General features: G+C 39.2%; 1 long non-coding RNA gene across 1 annotated transcript; it reads right to left on the reverse strand.

Annotated features, from left to right (window-relative positions):
* Positions 1-8,561: 8,561 nt before the first annotated feature.
* On the reverse strand, positions 8,562-9,083 carry LOC126379642 (uncharacterized). The gene is made up of 2 exons (XR_007568355.1): positions 8,801-9,083; positions 8,562-8,721 (listed from the first exon to the last, which is right to left on the reverse strand). It is a non-coding gene; the product is annotated as an uncharacterized LOC126379642 (long non-coding RNA).
* Positions 9,084-9,279: the final 196 nt, after the last annotated feature.

Consider the following 9,279-nt stretch of genomic DNA (forward strand, 5'->3'; position numbering starts at 1 on the left):
AAGTTACGGAAATGATGCCATATAAACGTGGGGATTTTTACTATGTTAACTCCATAAATAACCGCAACACATTCCTGAAAAAAAATCTAAGGATTCCTCCCACATAGTCAACCCCTACAACCCCTTTTTTGACCAGACTATTGATAATGATTTTAATAAGTACGTACTTGTTGATCTCAGTTGATATTGACTTAATAAATATATAATTCGTACATTATTGATGTTTTTTAAAATGCCAGTTAAATAAACAATGGTGCCTACTTTATCATGATCAATGAATAATTTGTTAAATCTTGTTTAAGATTAAAGTTTATCTTCATTAAAAATGCTAAGCACAGCACTTTTTAAAAAAAAAGCTGTCGTTCCAGTATTTTTTTAAAACATACGATTATTTGTTATTATATTGCATGCTTTGTATAGTTTATAGTTAAATATTTACTAGCTAAATGTTGCGGCATTGCTTTATAATATCTCCTAACTTGAACATAATTTGAAATTCATTCAAACCAATACATCCTATCTTACAAAATCATGTATAATTTACGTTGGTTTTATACTTATTGTTTTTTTAAATTATTAATAGGTTTTTGAAGCTACAGTGAATAGTTTACAAAGAGAAATAAGTCGAACAATAGGAATTTGAAGGATTAATTGCAAGTGGAAAAACCGTCTAACGTCAAAACTTTCAACCCAACACAGAAACCAATAGGCTCTAACTTACATTAACTTTAATTCTTCTATATATATAAAATTAACATTAGTTTAAAAAAATGTCTCTTGAAATAACAAAACTACCTTCAGAAAACGACGTCGCGCTATAATTATTAACAAAAAAGTTATTCAGTTTTTTCCTCCTCCTGTAAAGTTATGTCTGTGTAAGATAGGAGTATTTGCTTCTTCCCCGTCGATATTGTGGCCTTTTTAAAAAAAAATTTACACCGGCGCCATTTTAGTGACGTCACACATTCTGTCTTGCTGTCCTCTGTACAGTTAGAGTGAGACAGACTATCTCATTCGTATCGAGATGATAACACATAGTTCCCTAAACTGAACCCGGGATTTCTAATCACACCGCGGACACTCCAAAAGTCTCATTGTTACCGCGTCTTACCGCGTTAGAGCGAGTGAGGCAGTTCACGCGCGCTGTCTCACTCTTAACGGCATAGACTAAAGAGGCCCCCGTCTTCATTAGAATCAATCGTCTTCATTAGACCACACCCTATAAATCCGCCATGATTGTAAATTGTGCCATCAAACAATACTAGAGAAAGTCCATAATTAACGAAATCTAATATACACCAGGCGACGTGCGCGCTCATGGCCCCATAGGGGTGGGCAGAGTCACAAATACAGACAACTTGCAGGCTTTGTTACTGACTGAATTTAAGATCAAATCAAATCAAATATACTTTATTGCACAAAACTAAAATTTCAGCAATCAGACATAACACATGAATCTTATCAAGGTATAATTAAAACACATAATAACGGGTTCTTACCGGGTTAATCAGGGATAATTATGAGACTGCCGATATATAATTGTTATGTTTGCCTTTAGAATCTACCTAATCCCCCTAGCATTATCCCGTTTTTCATAGGGTCCGCTTACCTAACCTGAAGATTTGACAGGTCCAGTTTTCTACAGAAGCGACTGCCTGTCTGACCTTCCAACCCGCGAAGGGAAAACCAGCCATGTGGGTTTCCTCACGTGATAATCATTTATGATCCAAACATGAATTCGAAAACAAACTCGACAATCATTGGTTTAGGCCTGTGCTGGATTCGAACATGCGACCTCAAAGTGAGAGGCAAGCGTTCTACCAACTGGGCTACCACGGATTTTTCGGATCTACCTACTCCACTCCAATTTCATCAGTCGTCCCGTGATCATGGCACTTGCAAAAGTTGCAACAGTGTTGAAATATTGAGTCTCATATCCCTGATTTTAACGCGGTAAGAACCCGTTATTATGTGTTTTATTATGATGATAACCGCGTAAACCTCAAACAATCTATCAATGCAATATGCAAGATAACCCTGTCTCGTTGATGGCATTAACTACTTGGTCGGACAAGTGGGGAGCGCTGAGGGCTCTCACCCGGTACAACGTTTAAGACAACAGGCCTGCGGGTGCCCAGTTGGGCGCGAACCTCGGCTCAGGACGTAGTCTGAGAGGAAAAATATTTTAAAGGATTAATCGACCCTAGCGGGTCGATAGCGATAAGCGCTGAACGAGGGAATCCCCAATGAGTTATTAATTCGTCTTAATGTGCAGTTTTCCCTAACACAGTTGTCTCGACCAAACGGCGATACGGCTCACCTATCACGTTGGTCTAACAGAAAGCTCGGCGAGGCGTGGGTACTTATTTTTAGTTCATCAATGGTACCTCTGACTACCCCCATTGGGATATAGTCGTGAGCTTTATCGCCTGGTGTACATTGCTTATTACTCAAATAATAAAATTACAATTAACCAAGGCATAACAATAATAGTGTTAACATTTTATCTATCGCATTTTTATTATACTACTGTCGACTCCATATTATTATATTTTTTGTTATTTAGTTGTGGGCACGAGATTATAGCGCCAACCATAACTTGTAGTGTTACTACCCGGATATGTCCGGACTTTTTGCATTTACACCTTACGTCCGGAGTTTCTGTACGGTCACGAGCATTAATATGTATACACTTTGATACCATGTCACATTAACTTTTTTGACAAATTAAACTGTAAGTCAGACGAGTGCGACAGAGTCCTAAAGTGGGTATATTATATTGCTCATGACTGTACATAGTCATGATCATTCGGCATAAATGAATTAAATAATTTGTATTTTATATATCCAGGATTTTTGTTTTTTTCGATTATTAAACACATCTACAAAGGTAGACTATAGCGGATATTGTTAATAGTTTACGATCGTATTAATTCCTTGAAGTTATGACTGACTTTACGTTCGGACTTTCTGCACACCGTCCGGACTTTTCGACCTTAGGTCCGGACATTTGGCATTCCGCTTAAACTTAAAAAAAATATCCTTCCCGAACCCGCTTGTTGTGTATTCCTAAAATGTCCGAATCTTTTTTTAATCTCCAGTTTTACGGAATTTCGAAAGTGTCTATCCCAACGGAATCGAACTTTGGACCCTTACATTGAATTGACGCTGCTTTTGTGCCTCGCTCACACGTAATTACATCCAAATGTGCTTTAGCGTTTAGGAGACATGCTCTCCGAAGCACAGAGGAGTCGACACTTTAAACTTAAGTGTACATAGAACATTATACCCGATTTCATATAACTTTCGTCAGTCATCCAACACTACTTCAGTAACATGACGACATATTGTCGTCCTGCTCTAACACAGGTTGACTATGTATATCTGTCTCTGTCACCCTTGTATTTCATACTACGAAGTAAGGCATATTATTATGACGTATTAAGTCCTATCACGTTGGTCTAACAGGAAGCTCGGTGAGGTGTGGGTACTTAGTTCATCTTGCGATGGATGTACAGTCATGAGCAATATAATGTACCCACTATACCTCACTTAATAAGCAACATGATTTCATTTGACACACAACAAAATAATACCACACCCCGGACACTTCATACAAACAACCTCGTTTTACACAGACACTACACATTGACGTTATCGTACACGCGCATCTGTGTGTGTGACGTCTGACGCCCATACGATTGAAGACTAAAGCATAGAATAAATAATACTACATGTAGAATGGCAACTCCCCGCCCCCCACCAGCGGCTGAGCTAGGTTTACCTCACCCCCTCTGTGTCTTACTTTATTATTAAGGGACGTGGGCTGCCTGTTTCGTTCGCGCATGCGCGATAAGGCGGCACGCGGTCCTTCTTCTATCGTGTGGGTTGTGAGGCGGATTACCGACCTCATCAACCCTGGTGTCAAGGTTACTATTGAGCCGCCAAAGGCGCCTGAGATGGCTCATGTAACGACTACTCACTTACATCAGTAAGTAGTAACCGGGACCAACGGCTTAACGTGCCTTCCGAAGCACGGATCGTCTTACTTTCGGACAAGTGATCATCCTTTAATGTCCTAACCAAACTAGGGATCACAAAGTGACTTTTGTGTCCCCACCGGGATTCGAACCCAGGACCTCCGGATCGTGAGCCCAACGCTCAACAACTGGACCATAGAGGCCGTTACCGTCACACGGTAATAATAAGATTTTTGTATGGAGTGTCCGGTGTGAGACTGAAGTAAGACCGAGGGGGTGAGGTAAACCTAGCTCAGCCGCTGGTGGGGAGCGGGGAGTTGCCGTACTACACAGTATTATAGCTTACTCCATGATATTAGGTACAATGCTGGTCGACTATTCCATTTAAAAAATAAAATTATCAAATGTTAATAATTACATAAAAAGATTTACAAATACATATATTATAAACTTAATTGAAATCTGTGTATTAATAATATTCTAACAGTTAGGTCCCGGGTTCATAATCGGGTTCATAAATAACACTTTGTGATCCTTAAGTTTGGATTGCTGCTTAGCAATAAGGCCGCCAGATTGTACTGTATCTATCATCATCTGTTTTTTTTTTGTATGTTGTGTGCAATAAAGTATATTTGATTCGATTTGATTTTTTGATTTGATTGAATTACCGACCTCATCAACCTTAGTGTCTGAGTTACTATTGAGCCGCCAAAGGCCCCTGACATGGTTCATGTAACGACTACTCACATCAGTAAGTAGTAACCGGGACCAACGGCTTAACGTGCCTTTCAAAAGTCCCGATGCACAGATCATCTTAATTTCGGACAATCAGGTGATCAGCCTGTAATGTCCTAACCAAACTAGGGATCACATAGTTTTTGAGTCCCTACATAGATCTGAACCAGAGACCACCGTACAGTTCATCATAAAAGTACTTGATATCAAAAATGGATGTAAGTTTCCTGCAGATTACTTGTAGTTCTGCCCACCCCGCTAAGGGCTACGGGCGTGATAGTATTAGTACACAGATAGCAACACAGTACAATGCGTTATCCCGTGTATAATTAAAAAAAAACAGCTCAACATAGTATGTTACTCAAGGTCCTAGCACCAATTGGCAAAATTACTATTTTTACGTTTCGCAATAACATTCGACCATTATAGACTACAGGCTCACCTACCACCCCATTTGTCCGGCCAAGTGGTTGATGACAGCTGAGGCAATCTTATTGATAAGCCGGCTTGCTTCTTGGACGAGCGCCAGTTCGAACCCCGGTACTGGGCTTGCACCAATGAGTTATTAATTTATCTCAAGTGCAGTCACTAACAAAGTTGTCTCGACCATTACAGACGGCGATACGGCTCACCTATCACGTTGGTCTAACAGAAAGCTCGGTGAGGCGTGGGTACTCAGTTCAGCTTGCCTCTGACTGCCCCAATTGGGATATAGGCGTGAGCTTATGCCTGTGGTACACCCACTTGCTCCTCAAGATTTATCTTAAGTGCAGTTTTCACTAACACAGTTGGCTCGACCATTATAGACGGCGATACGGCTCACCTATCACGTTGGTCTAACAGAAAGCTCGGTGAGGCGTGGGTACTTAGTTCATCTTGCCTCTGACTGCCCCAATTGGGATATAGGCGTGAGCTTATGCCTGTGGTACACCCACTTGCTCCTCAAGATTTATCTTAAGTGCAGTTTTCACTAACACAGTTGGCTCGACCATTATAGACGGCGATACGGCTCACCTATCACGTTGGTCTGACAGAAAGCTCGGTGAGGTGTGGGTACTTAGTTCATCTTGCGATGAATGTACGGTCACGAGCATTAACATGTATACACTTTGGTACCATGTCACATTAACTTTTTTGACAAATTCAACTGTAAGTCTCACTAAATGTCAAATATGTTAGTGCGACAGAGTCCTAAAGTGGGTACATACTGCTCATGATTGTACTGACTACCCCAATTGGGATATACTCATGAGCTTATGTATTCGGTCATTTATTTTTTAAATTATCTTACTCTTTAGCCTACGTTTAATGGGATTGAAGCGTGATGGCGAAAAATATTTAAAAGGTAGCTGCGAATCTCGGCGGGATCTAAACTTTGAATAATTGATAATGTGCTTTAAACAGCGAAAAAAAAGTCGAAATCATCAATTCGCAGAACGCCAATTCGCATAATGGGGCCGTCCATTAATCATGTGATGTTTTTTTTTTTGGCATTTTAAACCCCCCCCCCCCCCCCCTGGTGATACATGGCGAGGTTCAAGACTACCCCCCTATCCTATATCACGTGTATTTTTTAGTACCTGTGTCGTTCTTCTTTTTTATCGACAATAAAAAGACATTTTCCCAATTAATCGGACTTAACATCTTAAAAATTATAACGGCAATAAATATTTTAAAACATCATATAAAGATCTGTCCGTAAAGGACTATTTAGTGGTTCTCTTTATCTTGGTAACATACTTTTCTTTGCAGGCGTATTCCAAAAAATATTGTGACAGAGTGGCCCTTTTCATCGGAGACAGCATTTCAATATACCACTCTGTCACAAAATTTTGTGAAAAACAATCAAGCTACGTTAATAACTAATTGAGGAACCGATTAGTATTTTGCTTGTATTTTGAGTATAATAAGATAACTATATTTTTGGACAATGGAAACATGAAATAAAATTCTAAAACAACTTATCAAAAGCAGAACGTAAGAACGACCCACCTACCAAAATAATTGCACGAAACGCCGCTTTTCGGTTCAGTATCGCGCGTTTACCGAAAAAATAAATACTCGTGATATATTACTACACCCCCCCCCCCCCCCATCCCCCTTATGATATTTCGTCATTTTTTTCATTCCCCCCCCCTCTCGAGTCTCGCACGATTAACGGACGGCCCCTATGTCCAATTCGCAAAACGTCAATGTCACAATTTTATAACTTTATATAAATATTTTTAATGTAAATCAAATCATGATTTTTTTTCGTAAAATAAATGCCAGGTAAATAATAATATTTTTCGTAAAATAAATATATCAATTTTACTCGGTTACCTCGCACGGCTGGCGAGGTCGGTCGTTACCCTCGAGTGTAGATGAAGATCATTTTCTTTATCGGACTTTCATCGCCATATAAATTCCTTTAAGAATAAGAATAAAATATATTGCCAGTAACAATTTACATTTGCTAGAACTAGGTAATTATGAATATTACAGAGCAAAACGAAATGGCTCGGCTACACGAGTTTTCCTTCATGAAAATAATCTTCATCATCACAGTAAAATAAAAACAATTTATACAAACTAACTGATAACCTAACAGAGAGTACAGTCATGAGCAATATTATGTACCCATAGGACTCTGTCGCACTAACATATTTGACATTCAGTGAGACTTACAGTTCAATTTGTCAAAAAAGTTAATGTGACATGGTACCAAAGTGTATACATATAAGTGTATACATACTAATATGTATACACTTTGAAACCAAGAGGGCTAACATATACAACGTGATAAAACTTCGATTCTATCGATATAATTATGTCGTTTTATCGATAGGTGCTAATATATGAACCCAAATAAGTCATGTCGTTCTGTCCAAAATACGAACAAAATCACGTGGCGCGCATGTTAGGGCTAGCCATAGAGGCAGCCAATCAGCTCGCGACACCAAACACTTCAGGACCCCGATACCGACCCCGCCGGCGTGGTCGACGATTTCCCTCATTCAGCGCTTATCGCTATCGACCCACTAGGGTCGATTAATTCTTTCAAATATTTTTCCTCTCAGACGACGCCCTGAGCCGAGGTTCGCGCCCAACTGGGCACCCTCAGGCCTGTTGTCTTAAACGTTGTACCGGGTGAGAGCCTTCAGCGCTCCCCATTTGTCCGGCCAAGTAGTTAATGCCATCTGCGGCAAATCTACAATAAGTCACGTCAAAAATAAAAAAAAGCATTTTAGGGAAAAAAATAAACTTATCGATCGACAAAATTTATTGAATCGATCGATAATTTTATTACGTTGCGCATGCGTGCAAACTTTTTTGACAAATAAGTAAATCTTGTTAAATGTCAAATATGATAGTGCGACGGGGGTCTAAAGTGGGTATAGGTGTACCAGAATCTGATGGCAAATGGGGAAATAAAATTTCTATAGTAAGCAACACTCGGGTAATTGGATGAAAACGTCTTGATACTTTTTATTTTTTACCTATTGACGGACAATATGGACATTATATAAAGTACTTATTGTATGCAATACAGTATTGCTTTCGTTCTATTTTTTGCCCTGTCGTGTCCAGTATTGTCCGCCCGGTCGTCTTGTGAACGCTAACGCCTGAATGTGAGTTTGTCTGTTTATCCACTCATCACGTCAAAACTAAGCAACGGATCGACTTGAGATTTTGTATGGAGATAAATGGAATGGAACATACGCTATTTTTTATCCCGGGAAAATAATTGCGGGATTTCTGAAAAACCTCTAGATTCCAACAGTTGCTTGAAGCGATAGATGTCGCTAGCGAAGCTGCGGGCAAAATCTAGCTAGTGTAGGTAGGTATATATAAAAAAAAACAAAATATTTATGAAAAGATCACTTATATTATGCTATTTCCAAATCAAAACTCTCCTGGTTATTTGTTTTCTTTCCACCTCTCTTCTTTTTACCGGGTGCACTAAATACACTTCCATTCGGTCTACCTTCAGCAATTATTCGTCGTATGGTAGTGCTAGGAACTCCTATAAACAGGTCACAGGTTAGTAACTAATAATATAGGAAAAATATATTCAAGTATTAAGACTAGTTAGTCCTACTTACCGGTCAACTTTGGACGCGATTTAAAATCGAAGATTGCGGTTGATCTCCAACTGCTTCTTCACTAATTTTACAATAAACAATGTAAACAATCTTTCTTGCTTGTGATCGAAGTGGTTTTTTTCGATATTCTTATGAAATTCAGAATAGTTTCAAGGAATCTTTGGAAAATCTCAGTATTGTTGACAAAACATGTACTTCGACATGACAGGAGACAGTTTAATATTACCATAGGAAAATCAATATTTTTTTTACTTTTTTTATGCCATCAGATGCTGGTAGACCTATACATGATATTGCTCCTGACTGTACATAGACAGGAGGACCCGGTGGTGTAGTGGTTAACACGCTCGTCCCGGCTTGACAGGAGCTACCAGTTCAAGTCCCGCGCGAGTCAGACGTTTTTCGATTTTTCTCTTTCCGAGTAAAAAGATTATCAAACAGTATAATTAAAGCACACAATAACGGGTTCTTACCGCGTT

Source organism: Pectinophora gossypiella, chromosome 29, assembly GCF_024362695.1.
Source record: "Pectinophora gossypiella chromosome 29, ilPecGoss1.1, whole genome shotgun sequence".
Classification (NCBI taxonomy): domain Eukaryota; kingdom Metazoa; phylum Arthropoda; class Insecta; order Lepidoptera; family Gelechiidae; genus Pectinophora; species Pectinophora gossypiella.